This window comes from Dipodomys spectabilis, unplaced genomic scaffold (assembly GCF_019054845.1).
Source record: "Dipodomys spectabilis isolate Male_0828 unplaced genomic scaffold, ASM1905484v1 ptg000092l, whole genome shotgun sequence".
In the NCBI taxonomy this organism is placed as follows: domain Eukaryota; kingdom Metazoa; phylum Chordata; class Mammalia; order Rodentia; family Heteromyidae; genus Dipodomys; species Dipodomys spectabilis.
This window is the reverse complement of record NW_024870769.1, coordinates 8,001,516-8,017,828: the sequence shown is the minus strand read 5'-3', so window position 1 is coordinate 8,017,828 and position 16,313 is coordinate 8,001,516. Positions and strand designations below refer to the sequence as shown.

Here is a 16,313-nt window from a genome sequence, read left to right as displayed (position 1 = left end):
GCCTGCCATGTCTGTCACTGCTACAGGGGTCGAGATTTGTGATGAGTTAGACCCAGGGTTGGGAGACTCCACATTACATTCTCCAGTGTCTGGCTCTGGTTAGTGCAGAGAGGATTTGATTGGCATCTTTTCCATGTGTAGTTATTCGTAATTCCAATTTATAGTGGAAGACCCTTATCACCCTTCACCCACCCCTCCCACAATCCATAGACTTAGGGAGTGTGTGTGTGTGTGTGTGTGTGTGTGTGTATGTGTGTGTGTTTGAAAAGGCTATTTAGTCTTTCCTAATATTATTCCAAATATGAGTCTTTTTTTTTTTTATTTTATTTTTTTATTGTAAAGCTACTATACAGAGGGTCACAGTTACATGAGTGAGGTTATGAGTACACTTCCTCTTGAACATTGTTACCCCCTCCATTGTTTTCCCCCTACCATCCCCTCCCTCCCTCCCTTCCCCGAGGTTCTTTTTTTTTTTTTTTTTTTGATTGTGATTAAATGATTACATAATTTCAAAGTCACAAGTTCATTCTAACTTCCCTGGAGCAAATTGTCTACCACAGTCTGTAATATATAACAGTGTTCACATGTTATATACCATATTTGTGATCAGCAGCATGAGGATATTTAGTAGTGGTTCAACCAGATGAGCGGGAGTTCTTTGTTTCTTAAGTCCTGTTAGTTTTGTCGTATCACTAACCTTTTGGATTTAGCATCCACTTATGAGGGAGACCATGTACCGTTTGTCTCTTCGTTCTTGGCTTACCTCGCTCAACATGATTCCTTCTAGCTCCATCCATTTCCCTGCAAATGCCATTATTTTGTCATTTCTAATGGCTGCATAATATTCCATTGTGTATAGATACCACAATTTTTGGATCCATTCATCTGTGGTGGGGCACCTAGGTTGTTTCCATATCCTAGCTATTGCGAACAGTGCTGCAATAAACATGGAGGTGCACGTGTCCTTGTATATTGGTTCCTGTTGTTCAGGGTAGATGCCTAGAAGTGGTATGACTGGGTCGTAAGGGAGGTCAATCTTTAGCTTTCTAAGGACCCTCCAGACTGCTTTCCAAAGTGGTTGTATAAGTGTACATTCCCACCAGCAGTGTAATAGGGTTCCTCTTTCTCCACATCCCCTCCAGCATTTGTCGTTGGCTGATTTGTGGATGTGGGACATTCTGACTGGGGTAAGGTGGTATCTCAGGGTTGTCTTTATTTGCATTTCCTTCACCACCAGGGATGATGAACATTTCCTCATGTGTTTCTTTGCCATTTTTATTTCTTCATTTGAGAAGTCCCTCTTTAGTTCCCTTGCCCATTTAGTAATTGGTTTGTTAGGTTTGGGAGGGATTAGTTTCTTGAGTTCCCTGTATATACAGGATGTTAACCCCTTGTCTGATATATTGCTGGTAAATATTTTTTCCCAATTAGTTGGTTGTCTTTCTAGCTTAGTTGCGATAGATTTAGCTGTGCAGAAGCTTTTTATTTTAAGGTAGTCCCATTTGTCGAGTCTCTCTCCAACTTGTTGTGACCCTGGGACTCTGTTCAGGAAGTTCCTTCCTGTGCCTATTAGTTCAAGTGTCTCTCCTACTCTGTCCTGCAGTAGTTTCAGAGATTCAGGTTTAATGTTAAGGTCTTTAATCCATTTTGAGTTGATGTTGGTGCATGGTGATAGGCTGGGGTCCACTTTTAGTTTTCTGCATGTGGCTGCCCAGTTTTCCCAGCACCAGCGGTTGAAGAGGCTGTGTTTCTTCCATTGTATGTCTTTGGCTCCTTTGTCGAATATCAGCTGGCTGTAGGCCTGTGGATTTATATCTGGATCTTCTATTCTGTTCCATTGGTCTTCGGGTCTGTTTTTGTGCCAGTACCATGCTGTCTTTGTGATTATAGCTCTGTAGTAGAGTTTGAAGTTCGGCATGGATAGCCCTCCCATATTGTCTTTATCCCCTAGAATTGTTTTGGCTATTCTAGGTCTTTTGTTGTTCCATATAAATTTTGGGACTGTTTTCTGTATTTCAGTGATGTACGTCATTGGGATTTTAATAGGAATTGCATTGAATTTGTATATTAATTTTGGAAGTATCACCATCTTTACTATATTAAGTCGGCCTATCCAGGAGCATGGGAGGTCTTTCCATTTCCTAGTGTCTTCTGCAATTTCTTTCTTTAACTTTTTATAGTTCTCATTAAATAGTTCTTTTACATCTTTGGTTAGGTTAATTCCTAAATATTTTATTTTTTGGGAGGTTATTGTGAATGGGGTTGCTCCCTTTATTTCCCTCTCTTCCTGTGCGTTATCAGTGTATAGGAAGGCAACTGATTTTTGTGGGTTTATTTTGTATCCTGCTATTTTGCCGAAGTGACTTATGATTTCTAAAAGTTTGGGGATGGAGTTTTTGGGATCGTGGAGGTATAGTATCATGTCGTCTGCAAAAAGGGATAGTTTCACTTCTTCTTTCCCTATGCGGATCCCTTTAATGTCTTTTTCTTGCCTTATTGCCCTGGCTAAGGGTTCTAGGACTATGTTGAAGAGGAGTGGAGACAGTGGACATCCTTGCCTTGTTCCTGTTTTTAGGAGGATTGGTTGTAGCTTTTCCCCATTAAGTATAATATTGGCTATTGGTCTGTCATAAATGGCTTTTATTGTTTTTAGAAATGTTCCTTCTATTCCTATTTTCTCCAGAGCTTTTAGCATGAATGAATGTTGAATTTTATCAAAGGCCTTTTCTGCATCTGTGGCGATAATCATGTGATTCTTGACCTTGGCTCTGTTGATATGCTGGATTACATTTATTGACTTACGTATGTTAAACCATCCCTGTGTCTCTGGGATGAAGCCTACCTGATCATAGTGTATTATTTTTTTTATGTGTTTCTGGATTCTGTTAGCTAGAATCTTGTTAAGGATCTTTGCATCTGTGTTCATCAAGGAGATTGGCCTGTAATTCTCCTTTTTGGTTGGGTCTTTGCCTGGTTTGGGGATGAGTGTGATATTGGCTTCGTAGAATGAGTTTGGGATAGCTCCCTCCTTCTCTGTTTCTCTGAAGAGCTTGAGGAGTATGGGTATTAGTTCTTCTTTAAAGGTCTTATAGAATTCTGCTGTGAATCCATCTGGTCCTGGGCTTTTTTTTGTTGGAAGACTTTTGATAGCTTCCTGTATCTCATTATAGGATATTGGCTTATTTAATTGGTTAACTTCTTCTTTGCTCAGTTTGGGTAACTTGTATTTCTCTAAAAATGCATCCATTTCCGCCAGATTTTCTTCCTTTAGAGAGTATAGCTTTTGAAAGTAGTCTGTTAGAATTGTTTGGATATCTTGGGTACGTGTTGTGATGTTTCCCGTGGCATCCCTAATCCTATTAATATGGGTTTCCTCTCTTCTTTTTTTAATTAATCTTGCCAACGGGCCATCAATTTTGTTTATTTTTTCAAAGAACCAGCTTTTTGTTTGGTTTATTTTGGTTATGGTTTTCTGATTTTCTAATTGGTTAATCTCTGCTCTCAATTTGGTTATCTGGCTTCGTCTAGTAGCTTTAGGTCCCATTTTTTCTTGTTTTTCTAGCTGTTTTAGTTGCAACATGAGATTATTTACTTGGTCTGTCTCCATTCTCTTGATGTGGGCACTGAGGGCAATAAATTTGCCCCTCAGGACTGCTTTTGCTGTGTCCCACAAGTTTCTTTGTGAGGTGTTTTCATTTTCATTGAGTTCTAGGAAATGCTTTATTTCTTCTCTGATCTCTTCTGTTACCCAGGCCTTGTTAAGGAGTGTGCTGTTCAATTTCCATGTATTAGAGAAATTTCTGCGGTATGCTTTGTTATTGAGAGCTAGCTTGATTCCACTGTGGTCAGATAGGATACAGGGGATTATGTCGATCCCTTTGTATTTGCTTAAGTTCCTTGAATGAACTATGATATGGTCTATTTTGGAGAAAGTTCCATGAGCTGCTGAGAAGAATGTGTACTGTGTTGTTTTAGGGTGAAATACTCGGTAGATGTCAGTTAATTCCGCTTGAAGTATGGCCTCACTTAATTCGGTAGCTTCTTTGCCAATCCTCTGGTTGGTAGACCTGTCCTTTGGTGAGAGTGGTGTGTTAAAGTCTCCTAGTATTATCGTATTGGGATCTATTTTATTCTGTAAGTTTGAGAGCATTTGTTTAACATATCTGGGTGCACCGATATTTGGGGCATATAAGTTGATGATGGTTATATCCTCCTCTTGGATTGTTCCCTTTATTAATATGTAATGTCCGTCCTTGTCTTTCTGTACTGATTTTAATGAAAAGTTTATTTTGTCAGATATCAGGATAGCTACACCTGCTTTCTTATTGGGGGAATTTGATTGGTAGATCCTTTTCCACCCCTTCACTCTGAGTTTGTTTGTATGTTTGGCTGAGAGGTGGGTCTCCTGAAGGCAACAGATGGATGGGTCTTGTTTTCTGATCCAGTCCTCAGTTCGTTTTCTTTTAATTGGCGAATTCAGCCCATTTATATTAAGAGAAAGTATAGAGAGATGCATTGTTGTCCCTGCCATTCCGTTTTCCTAAGTTTTTCTTCTTTCCTTTCCTCCTGTGCTTGCTCAGTTAGACTTTGAGTAATGCCTGTTTGGGGCAGGTCCCAGTTCCTGGTTGCTTTCTTCAGGTTGTGTCCCCCCTCTTAGAATTCTTTGTAATGCTGGCTTAATGTTTATGTATTCATTTAGTTTTTCTTTGCTATTAAAAGTTTTCAGTTCTCCATCGAATGTGAATGCTAGCTTTGCCGGGTATATCAGTCTGGGTTGGCAGTTATTGGCTCTCAGGGCTCGTATGGTGCTTTCCCAGGCTTTTCTTGCATTCATTGTTTGTGTGGAGAGATCTGCAGTGATTCTAATTTTTTTCCCGTTGTAGTATAGCTCCTTCTTCATTTTTGCTGCATGCAGGATTGTTTCCTTATTATTCAGATCCATCATTGTTACTATTATGTGCCTAGAAGTGTTTCTCCTGGGATCTTGCTTGTTGGGTGTTCGATAAGCTTTTGTGATGTAGTTAAGATGGTCGTTTTTGAGGTGGGGAAAATTTTCATTGACTATCTTGTTAAATAGGTGTTGCATTCCCTTGCTCTGGAATTCCTCACCTTCGTCCACTCCGATTATGCGAAGGTTAAATTTTTTAGCATTATCTGCTTGCTCTTGAACTTCCCTTTGGTTTAATTTGAGTGATTTTTCCATATCTGTCACTTTTTGGTCCAGTTGGTGTATTCTGTCTTCTGTATCTGACACTCTACCTTCCATTTCATTCACTCTGTTGACCGTGGCTTCTATTGTGGTTTGCATGGTGGAAATGGATCCCTTTATGGATTCAATGTTGGTTCTCAGAGTACTGATCTCACCTCTCAATGAGGTGATATCAGTATGCATTACCTCTAATTTGGCGTTTATCTCACTTCTTACTGAGGTTTGTGCAGCTTCTATTTTTGCATCCAATTTTTGTTTGATATCCTGTATATCTTTTGATAGTTCATCCTTGTGCTCTTTCAATTTCTGATCCATTTCTCGCTTTATTTCTTGAGTCATTGCCTCCAGCAACCCTTGGATGTAGTTTTTGTCTTCCATTCCTGCTTTGCTCCCACTGGGGCTCTCCCCTGCGTGGCTGCTGGCTTTTGAGGTGAGCTTGCTGTCCTGGGTAGTGGTAAACCTTGTGATTTTTCTCTGTGATTTTCGCATGGGGGTTCAGGAGACTGCTCTTCAATCTTGTTTTGGTGTGTCTGTCTTTGCTTGGTTGCTGATTCTCTATTGGTAGAGAGAGTCTGTGTCTGATCTGGATTCTGTTGGGAGCCTATTTCCAGCTGCTATTCACTTAGGATTCTCAGCTCTCTGCTGTAGCAATTCCCGCCTTTGGAAGGGTTGAGCAGCCTAGACTGCTTGTGTTTGCTCCTGCGGGTGCTCTTGGGAAGATCAGATGCTCTGGATGCACTCTCCCAAATACTGGAGTCTGCTATGGGCTCCTGATGTGTTTTTGTTTGTTTGTTTTGGGCTGGTTGTGGGCTTGAACTCTAGGTTTGGGTGCTGTCCCTCAGCTCTTCAGCTCAGGGCTGGCACCCTACCATTTGAGCCACAGCCCCACTTCTGACCCTTTTTGCTTTGTTCAGGCGCCGGTCCCCTGGCCTGGTTCCGGCCCCAGCCTGGAGCGCGCTCGTTAGGCCTGTGCTAATGTGTATACCACCTTGGTTATGCAGCCTGGAGGACACAGTTCAAATTTCTTCTACTGTTGGTAGTCTTGACCCAGGGGCACTGTTCCTGGCTTGAGCATTTAAGCTCCCTTCCCGGGGCGCTCTTGCTCTGGCCTGGCCAGCAGAGTGTGCTCCACCGGCTGGTGGGGCTCTCGAACAGTTCCCAGTTTTAGTGGGTCCTGTGGTCCGGGTGTTGGGGTAGGGAGTCTAGGTCAGGGTCTGGGGATTCCCTCCAGCTCTGGTCTCCCTTGATGGATTCCCTGTCCCCTGATGGGTACTCACCCTGTAGGTCGTCAGTTGTTGTTGCAGTCCGTCAGTTGTTGTTGCAGTCCGAGTTCAGTTGGGGTGGTTGCGGGCTGGGTTGGGCGGCCCCCCTCCGGGTCGTTGCCATCGCGATTGGGCGGGTGGTCTGCGGACAGGTCCCTTTGTGGCGCTGCTGGTGCCGGGCGGCTTTGGCGGGATGGAGCCTCTCCGCTCCGGTGGAGAGTGATGGGTGGGGTGGGATCCTCCTGGAGACTCCCGGCTGGTAGGTTTCTCTGTTCCTGGCGATCCGCTGTTCTGCAATCCGGTACCTGGTGATCTGCAAGCAGCCCCCTGTGTCTCTGTGGCTCCGGCAGCCCCCGCCGGGCCGGCTGGCCGGCGGCTTGGCGCACTGCCGCGCGGCCAGTAAAGGTTGGGGGAGGGGTCTTCGCTCTTCTCTGTTCTGAAATTCTTCTTTTCCTCTCTTTCTTTTTTTGTTATTTTCCACCTCTGGTTTTTCTCTGAGTGTTCGTCTTTTTGTTGTTGTCGGTCTCTTGGGGAGATTAAAGGTTGGAACTCGAACTCTCTTTTTGGTTGGAGAGAGCTGTGGCGTTTCCCTACTGCCCCGTCGCCATCTTGAGAACTCCCCCCAAATATGAGTCTTATAGACAAAGGTCAATATGAGTAAGAAACAGTCTACAGAAGAAAACCATTTTTACAGATATTGGGAATAATCTGACAGAAGAAAAAACTCATGTTTACCTAGATGTGACTGTTTGATGGGAAAATTCAGCATCCCACATGCAAAAGCAAAAAATGACTGTGGCTTTTATTGCCACACAAAATATTGACACTCTTCCTTTACAAGCGAATCTTGTTAGGTCAGACAGATAGCAAACTGACCTTTGGAAACAGGACCATGTTAGGCGAGGGGTAAGAGAGTCAACCATCAGAATAATTCAACTTTAGAAGAACAAATAAGTGCTGACCCCAACCAAGTCCAAAGTCCAGCCAGTAGACCATTAGAGATAAATACAAGTCATAGTATTGTAAGGTTGTGCCATTTTATACTAAGATCTAATCAGCCCATATTAAAGCTAAACATTCTTCCACCACTAGCTCTGTTCTCAACCTATCCCATTTTTCTTCAGGCTCCATGCTATAGCTCAATTCGACAGAAAAGGGACTTCAGTGTTGAGAGGCAGCCATCCTGCATCCCCTACCCAATCCTTTCTTTACCCAGCCCTCTCACTTCCTGCCCTGACATAAGTTGTTCTTACCAAAGATGTAGGGTTTCAAAGAAGTCAAAGGGTTTTTTGTTTTGTTTTGTTTTGTTTTTGGGTCCAGTCGTGGGGCCTGAACTCTGGGCCTGGGTGCTGTCCCTCAGCTCTTCAGCTCAAGACTAGTGCTCTACCACTTGAGCCACAGTGCCACTTCCGGCTTTTTTCTTTTTGCTTATGAGGTGCTGAGGAATCGAACCCAGGGCCTCATGCATTCAAGGCAAGCGCTCTACCACTGAGCCACCTTCCCAACCCCGTCAAAGGGTTTTAAGTCAGAATGATGTCTTTGTCCCAAAAAGAATCACAATGAATTCCATATTATCCCTTCTATCTACCCCTGTGGAAAAGATCTCTCATCTGAAAGTCTCTAACAACAACCAGCACAAGATGCTGATATTATGTTACTAGAGAAGAAAGAGAGGGATATATATATATATATATATATATATATATATATATATATATATATATATATTTAATAAAACCCTCATGCACAATTAAATTTGATTAAAAGCCTAGGGAATGCTAAAAGTAGTAATGAGTACAGGATCCTGCAGAGCAGAGAGTACACATGTGCCCTTTTTTGCAGTCAGTAAATGCTGGCAAGATGACTTCACTTGAGGACTGGAGGAGCAAAAAGGTTGCATTGTCATCCTAGGCTGGTGGCAGACTTGCTTTTGCTCCCAAATCTGGGAGTGTTCTTGCTGAGGGTGGAGCAGACTCTCTGTGACCAGGAACCTGAAGGAGTCCTGAGAAACTGGTACTCAGGCGTGGTCACAGGCCCCATGAAGCTCACTTTGATATCTGGTGCCTGTGGTGTTGAAAAGGCATTTGTATTTTCAATGACATGCAGGGGCTCAATATTCTCTTGCTCCACCATCATGAACTGACTCCATATTCCAAGGGAAATGAAGGCAGACCCTCTACCACCTTGGGGTGATGCTTGACCTCCTATAATACTGTCACTGGGTCTGGAATGGGCACAGCATGGGCAACTATCATAGGGCCAAAGACTTTAGCCAGATTGGCAACATCCATTTTAGTGTTTGGACTCTGAGCCACTCTCTGCAAGTGAATCATGGGAAGACTAATGTGTCCCTATTGGCCTGGGGCAGTTCACTGACAACCTGGTACCTGGCAGCTAGCTGTAATCTTCATCTGGGATTTCTGCTGCTTCCAAAAAGGCTTTGTTTAGCTGAAAGATCAGAAGGGGTTCTTTGAGGCTTTGAAGGAAGTCTTTTAGAAGGCTACAGAAGGCATGGAAATCATCCACTTTGCTGAGGAGAGATACTGTTTTCAATTTCTCTTTCAGCTTTTTCACTGTCCAATCATACCCTGAGAGCCTATACAATCCTGTCTCAGTCAGCCCTCTCTGTTCACTCTCATTTACACAGTGGGCAATAATGGAAGGGATCGCTGGAGATGCCGGACACAAAAATCAGCCAACATTCCCTCTCCAATCTTGACAGGTGTTCCTGTAAGGGGACGGATGCAGGGAAGAGGCCAGCGGTCCCCACATTCTGGATGAGAGACCACTGGACAATCTTGACACTTCAGAGACAGTTGGCCAAATTTTATCCGCTTTCCACCTGGAACACAAGATTCAGGGTTAATAACCGTCTCAGAGACAAAGTCATGGAGGCGCATTCCTCCATTTGTTTGTGGCATGCCCAAATGGTCTGTCTCAGTTCTTGACTCCAGTGGCCTGCTGCTAAGGGTGGAGTCACTGTTCCAAGTTTGTAAAGTACCTATTTACCTTCGCCTCCTGGTCCAGTACGGCACTGTCTCAATAATAGACACAGCTTCAATGGGCTCACCATCATTGGAAACAGTCACTGTAGTTTTTGCAACTATGGATTCATTCCCCTGGTCTACTGTGGAGCCAATGGAACAAGTTTTCTTTCAACAAACTGTGAGCTACTAGAGTAACTCTTTTCTCTTTTTCCTCAATTTAAAATTCCTCACCATGGAAGAATCCCGGTCCAGTGATTCATCAGTCTTGTCAAAGCTGATATCTGATGAAAATGGAACCGGATTCCTCAGTAGTTGATAGTCTTTTCTTGCCAGCATTGCCACTGGATGGTTGGCCCTTATTGGGAAAAGCCAGAGCTCATTTGTGCTCCTCACTTAGTTGAATGCTGCCAGATGTGTCACACATGAGCATCTCCAAAACCAGCTGAATTTGTCTTTCCAGCTTCTCACAGTCAGCCTCAGCTCATTGTCTCCACTGATCTCTAGTTTCACTTGATTACATGCATGCTTCAGCTTAACATCAAGAGCACTATGCTCAGATTCTGCTTTCATCAAAAGATCTTTGTAATTCCCCAGCTCACGGTCTGCTCTCCACCACTTCTTATAGAAATCCTCAGTCTTTTGCCAACTTGATGAAGTTCATTCCCTTCGCTGAGAATTTCCACAAAGCTGTTTAAACAGCACAAGCCGCTCAGATTCCCCAAATTCAGCATTCTAGTATTTGTCATTCATGGTGGTTGCACTTCCTCCCTCAGTCTAGTGCCAGGTCCCCCTGATCTCGCAGCCCCCACCCCCCAACTCCCCACCATGCTCACTTCGCAGGGTCCTCCAGGTCCCACCTAGGTGGCCTGGCACTTTCCAACAGATCTCACCCAACAGCCAGGTATTGTTCTTTGAGATGATTTCCCTCTCTAGTCTGCTCTGATTTGTTTTTCAAAGTTCAAGTTTAGGACACTGAGAATCATTAATACACACACCTATCCTGATGCCAAAATGACACTGGCATTGGGTGTACTGACCGGCCCTCCCTCAGTGTTCCAGGTGCCCTCTACTCAGTGCTGACCTGGAGAGGGTATTGCCTGCCACAACAAACCCCAGGGGTCTGGAGACCATGCAGAATGCTTCTTCTGAACTGCATATTTCACCTCTCAAAGACAGAGTGGATCAATGTCATGCCAGTTAATATGCCATCCAAATGGAAACACCTCCTGGGATGCAGGACACCACAAAGATGTGAATCTGTGGTCTGTTTATGGAGTATAGTGAATGAATATTTACATGAATAGCAGAAAATCAAATGTTTACAGACTGGGGTGGGGTGTTTAGTTGCTGTAAACAGGGAACTTTAGACTTGAATAGTGATATTACAATTCTGTTCTTCCTATAGTGTGGACATTGTGCTTTTTTTGTTGCTGTTGTTGGTCATGGGGCTTGAACTCTGGGCCTGGGCACTGTCCCTCAGCTCTTCAGCTCAATGCTAGCACCCTACCACTTGAGCCACTTCCAGTTTTCTGGTGGTTAATTGAAGATGAGTCTCATGGCCTTTCTTTCCCTGGGCTGGCTTTGAACCACGATCCTCAGATCTCAGCTTCCTGAGTAGCTAGGATTATAGGCATGAGCCATTGGCATCCGGCTGGACATTATGCTTTAAGTCTTTCATTTCTAGTGTTCCTACCTGATGTGACAAAGTGGGTTTATCCAGAAGCAGGGAAGGCCACCCCTTTCTCCACTCTAATGAATGAAGTGCCTGTCCACCCTACACAGAACAAGTGTTCATGTCACTTTTACTGTACTTGGTGCTGCCCTGTCATGGTACAGAAATCCTGGGCATCACCCTGAATTAAGAAAGCTCAGAAAAGCACCTAGGTCCTGGGTTCAAACCCCATGACCTATAAAAAAAAAAAAGGCAGGTAATATACTGTACAAACATATCAATTACAACACCTTCAGAAAATGGGCCCAAGGAATGTCCCATCTTTTGAAGGAGTAGATGACCAGGAGACAAGTAATCAACTATGTTGATTCTAATTGAATTGTCTCTCTGAGGGATCTGAGTAGTTGGCAGAAAGGAGATCTGGATTCTGTACCTTCAACAAAGGTGATTCTTCACTGAGTGCTCAAAAACAGTCCAATATTTAAAAGAAGTCATCTGGATCCTTACTAAGGCCCTGACTTCAAGTACCAAGACCAGCACACACAAAAATGTACTGTGACCATATTCACCAACAATCACCATCTCTATTGTCCCTCCCTCTAACGCTCACCTCAGCTCCCAACAGAAACGGTTTTACTTGCCTCTCATGCATGCTTTAGTGGACTGGTATTTTGTGGAGGAAAGGCATATGGTGCTCTGAAGACAAATTATTCAGGACTCTGCAATGTTGGGAGAGTGGTGCCTCTGTTACTTAGTAATTTGACTCATCAGAATAAGGGACATTTGAGGCATCATCTCCCCAGAAAATGTGATGACAACCTTGTGCTGTTAAATACTGCTGAGCTGGCTATAGCTTCAGCTTTTATGCTGCCTGTCCCTTGTCAAAATATGGGGTGTAAAAAAAAAATTCAACGGGCCGGCTTGTGTTTTCAACCAAATGACAAAGGTCACAGCTATAATTTTGGAAGAAATAAATCAGGAAATGAAGGAGTTAAGAACAGGAATCTTAAAAAAAAATCGAGCTGCCATAGATTGTTTACTGTTAAAAATCATTTAGGATGTGAACAGTTTGCAGGACTGTGCTGCTTTAATATAACTTACAATTCTCTAAAGATTCAGAATCGGCTAGCACAGCTCACACAGGAGCTGAAAAGGTTAAAATTCGGTGAGAACTGGGGACTTTCAGGATGGTTTTTGCCTTTTCTGGGCCCGCTAATCTCTATTTTAGGGATTATTCTGCATATTTCAATGTTTATCTTCTAGCATCCAGTGTATGCTCACTCAAACGGAAATGAAAATTGTGCTTTCTGAAATAATAGAAAAGGGAAATTGTGAGAGCCCTCCAAAGCCAAGCTGTGAGGCCCGAAAGGATGGGAGAATGGAATGGCTCCTCCCAACATGAACTCTCAGAATGCTGAAGTTTGTCAGTCTGATCTTGAAGGGAATTCACATTTTTACCCAGGTATAGGCGATTTCCACAGCAAACTTTCTGGGAATGTGCGGAGAGACAAAAACCTATGCTAACTGTAAGTCATTTGCTGCTTTTGCTGCACACCTTTTTCTTAAGATAAAAAATGTCATTTATCATGTGAGTAAAACTATACTGACTTTAAACTGTGACTTCATTTTCTGTGTATGCACCTGTACTCTACTCAATAAATACCCTGTAAAATGGACCCAGGGGGAACAGAAGCTGGTGGAAAACTTCATGCCACTGGTGCCCCAAACCTCAATTCCATGGTTTGGTGTCTGTCATTATCTTTTCCTCTATCACTACATCTATGTCTGCCTCTCCTATGGTCATCCAATGGGCGGTGTAATCGGGTCTCTGTTAGGTCTGAATGGCCAGGTGTCCTTATCTGGAGACCACAGACCAGTGCCTTCATTTCCCACCACTCCATGCCCTGCATTCTCTCTACCTGCCATGTAGCTGGCACCAGATAAAACTATATTGGCACTTAACAGATTAGGGTCTTGAGCAAACACACCTCCACTACCCAGCTTCCTTCCTTCCTCCACATTGTGACCCACTTTGCACATTACCTATGTCCCAGCATCAGTTACTTTTCTACCACTCTGCACCAGACAAAACCAGCATTCTCATGGACCACTACACATGTCCTAACCCATGAGTGAGAGAGGGCATCTCTAGCCCTGGCTGGTGGCTCCCCTGCAGGTGTTCTCCCCAATCTACCTATGCTGGTATTGACCCATCTCTGTCTGATTCTGGTCACAGAGAAGATGGTTTGGGGGATCTTGGAGAGACATAGCGCAGGGATGCCTAAGACAGACAGGTGGTCAGGGAAGCCAGTCTCCTGGCTCTCGCCTCACCTCTGTGGTGCCTTCCTGAGTCTACTTTCTCCTTCCCCTGGTATTCATAGGATTGGAAGGCTCTCCCTCCTGACATTGCTCCCTTTATTTCAGCCCTGTAGGGGCTAGGCCTTATGTAACAACTTCACAGGAAGGACAGTTGAAGACTTCTGAGAACTCCACTGGGAAAGGACTAAGGGTGACCATGTATGCCGAAGGAGGTAGGGGTGGTGGTGTAAGTTTATCTACGGGGCCTCAAAAAATGTCAAAGATCAGAGGAGAAAGAAGAAAGATGTCACCTCTTAGGCTAATAGGGGCCTCATGGGATGACAACCATGAACTGATGGACACATCCTGTAAACTCTGAGCTCATAGTCCAGGTGGCATATGGACAACGGCATAAGAACCCTCTGAGGTAAAGTGAGTGAGGTAGTAGCAAGAGCCCTCCACACCTGTCTGTTGCAACTGAGGATATGCTGCCCAGGTGGCTCAAATATTCTCCACTCCCCTTTGGAAAGTTTTGATCTTGCTGAGCGCTTGCACCTTAGGCCTGTAATCCTAGCTACTCAGGAGCCTGCGATCTGAAGCTCTTAGTTCCTAGGCAGTGGAGGCAGACAAATCTGAAAGATTCTTACCTCCAATTAACCAGCAAAAAGCCAAAAGTGGAGCTGTGGCTCAAGTGGTCGAGAGCTAGCCTTGAACAGATAGTGTCTAGTGTATGCTCACAAACATATCAGTGCAAACCTAGCATGTTCCTGTGAGGGAGGAATGTTCTTTTCATGATCCCTGACTAGAAACCAGACTGGAAAAGAGATGGTGGGTATGCAATAGCTGAAACAGCTAAAGACTAGCCCAAGGAGACAAAAATGAACATAAATGCTGGTCCCTAAGCAAGATACCCTTTAAAATTATACTTCCATCCAGGTGCTGGTGGCTCATGCCTCTAACCCTCACTACTCAGGAGTTGAGATCTGAGAACCGCAGTTTGAAGTCAGCCCAGGCAGGAAAGCTCATGAGACAATTGTCTCCAACTAATCACCAGAAAACTGGAAGTGGAGCTGTGGCTCAAAGTGATAGAGGATTAGCCTTGAGAAAAAAAAAAAAAAACAAAGAAAAAACTAAAGTTATACTTTCAGTAGCTGTGTCATAAACACCAAGCTTGACACCCCTTGTCACAAAACTGAGCTAAAATTAGTGAGCTTTGAAATGACTATAGAAGTGGCAAACCACAAGCTGTTACCATAGAAAGACCTTATTCCACAAAGGGCCCTGGTACCTCCCTAGAATCCACCCAGATATCAGATCATCTGTCAAATCAGGACCATATCATCTTCTCTTGGTTAATCTTTTCAAAGTTAACGACTTTGAAAGTCACACAGCTGAGCAACACATTATTTGCTTCCCACTGGCTTACTGAAGACAACACCTCTGATGTGTAAGTTATGACAACACTTGCTTGGCTTGCTTCAAAAACTTTCTGAAGGCCTCTTTCACTAAAAATACTGGGTTTTGACCTGAAGCTATGGAGAGCTGGTGAAATAAAAGCCTTGAAATCTCCATTTTCATCTCATTCTGTCCCTTTGCTATCTTGTCCTGTAATGTAGATCCTTTTCAGTAGTGCATGTAGACACATCAATCTTTTTTGTTGTTTATTTGTATTTTTGTTTATTTTTTGCTGGTCTTTGGGCTTGAACTCTGGGCTTAAGTGCTGCTGCTGCTTCTGTTGTTGCTTCTTTCTTCTTCTTCTCCTTCCTTCCTTCCTTCCTTCTCCTCCTCCTCCTCCTCCTCCTCCTCCTCTTCCTCCTCCTCTCCCTCCCCCTTCTCACTCCTCCTCTTCCTTCTCCTCCTTTTTCTTCTTCTTGTCCTGGGGCTTGAACTCAAGAACTGTTCCTGAGCCTCTTTGTGCTCAAGGCTAGTTCTCTAACGCTTGAGCCATGGCACCACTTCTGGTTTTTGAGTGGTCAGTTGGATAAGAGCCTCACAAGGACTTTGATGCCTGGGCTGGCTTGAAATGTGATCCCCAAATCTCAGCCTGAGTAGCTAGGATAACAGGTGTAAGCCACTGGTCCCTAGCTCTTAAGCTTCTTCTGCTCAAGGCAAGCACTCTACCACTTAAGCCAGAACCCACTTCTGGCATTTTGGGAAACCACCTCCATGACCAATGCACATTACCAAATTAATTAACCCATGCAGATAATCAATTAAAACCAGCTGTAACTTTTCAATAATGAGTAGCAGGCTAATCTCTCTCTCTTGGTCACTGCTTTATTTATGCAAGCTCAAATGAAGAGCTGGGCTCCAGTGGCAAGCCCCTGTAAACCTAGCTACTCAAGAGGCGGAGAGATATGAGAATCTTAGAAGCTAGCCTAGGCAGAAAATTCTGATCTCCAGTTAACCACTAAAAAAAACAAAAACAAAAACAAGAAGTGTAGCTGTGACTGAAGTAAGCCTGTGAAAGCGAAAGAGGAAGATAGAGTGGAAGACATTAAGGAGAAAGCAAGAATAAATATAAGATAGGGTGGAAGACATTAAGGAGAAAGCAAGAATAAATATTTTTTATTTTAGGGAGCTGAGATCTAAGGATCGTGGTTCAAAGCCAGCCAGGGCAGGAAAGTCTTTCAGACTTTTATCTCCAATTAACCACTGAAAAGCCAGAAGTACTAAGCCTTGAGCAGAAAGCTAACGGACAGTGCTGAGAGTCTGAATTCAAGCCCCAGTTTGTACATGCAGGGCATACTTACACACAGACATGCACACTAGCCAAAGTGAAGAAAAAGTAGTCTTTTTTCTTCTTTGTGCCAGTCCTGGGGCTTTGACTCACCCACTTACCCTTTGGAGGGGGGCGGGTATTAACTGGGGATAAGAGTCTCACA

At 43.8% G+C, this 16,313-nt stretch overlaps 1 long non-coding RNA gene and 1 pseudogene across 1 annotated transcript; one reads left to right on the top strand and one right to left on the bottom strand.

Moving 5' to 3' along the window:
- The first annotated feature begins 1,250 nt into the window (after nucleotides 1-1,250).
- LOC122112188 lies at nucleotides 1,251-8,122 on the top strand. Its single transcript, XR_006148119.1, has 3 exons — nucleotides 1,251-1,260; nucleotides 4,146-4,152; nucleotides 7,988-8,122. It is a non-coding gene; the product is annotated as an uncharacterized LOC122112188 (long non-coding RNA).
- An 82-nt stretch (nucleotides 8,123-8,204) lies between these two features.
- LOC122112187 lies at nucleotides 8,205-10,043 on the bottom strand (annotated as a pseudogene).
- Nucleotides 10,044-16,313: the final 6,270 nt, after the last annotated feature.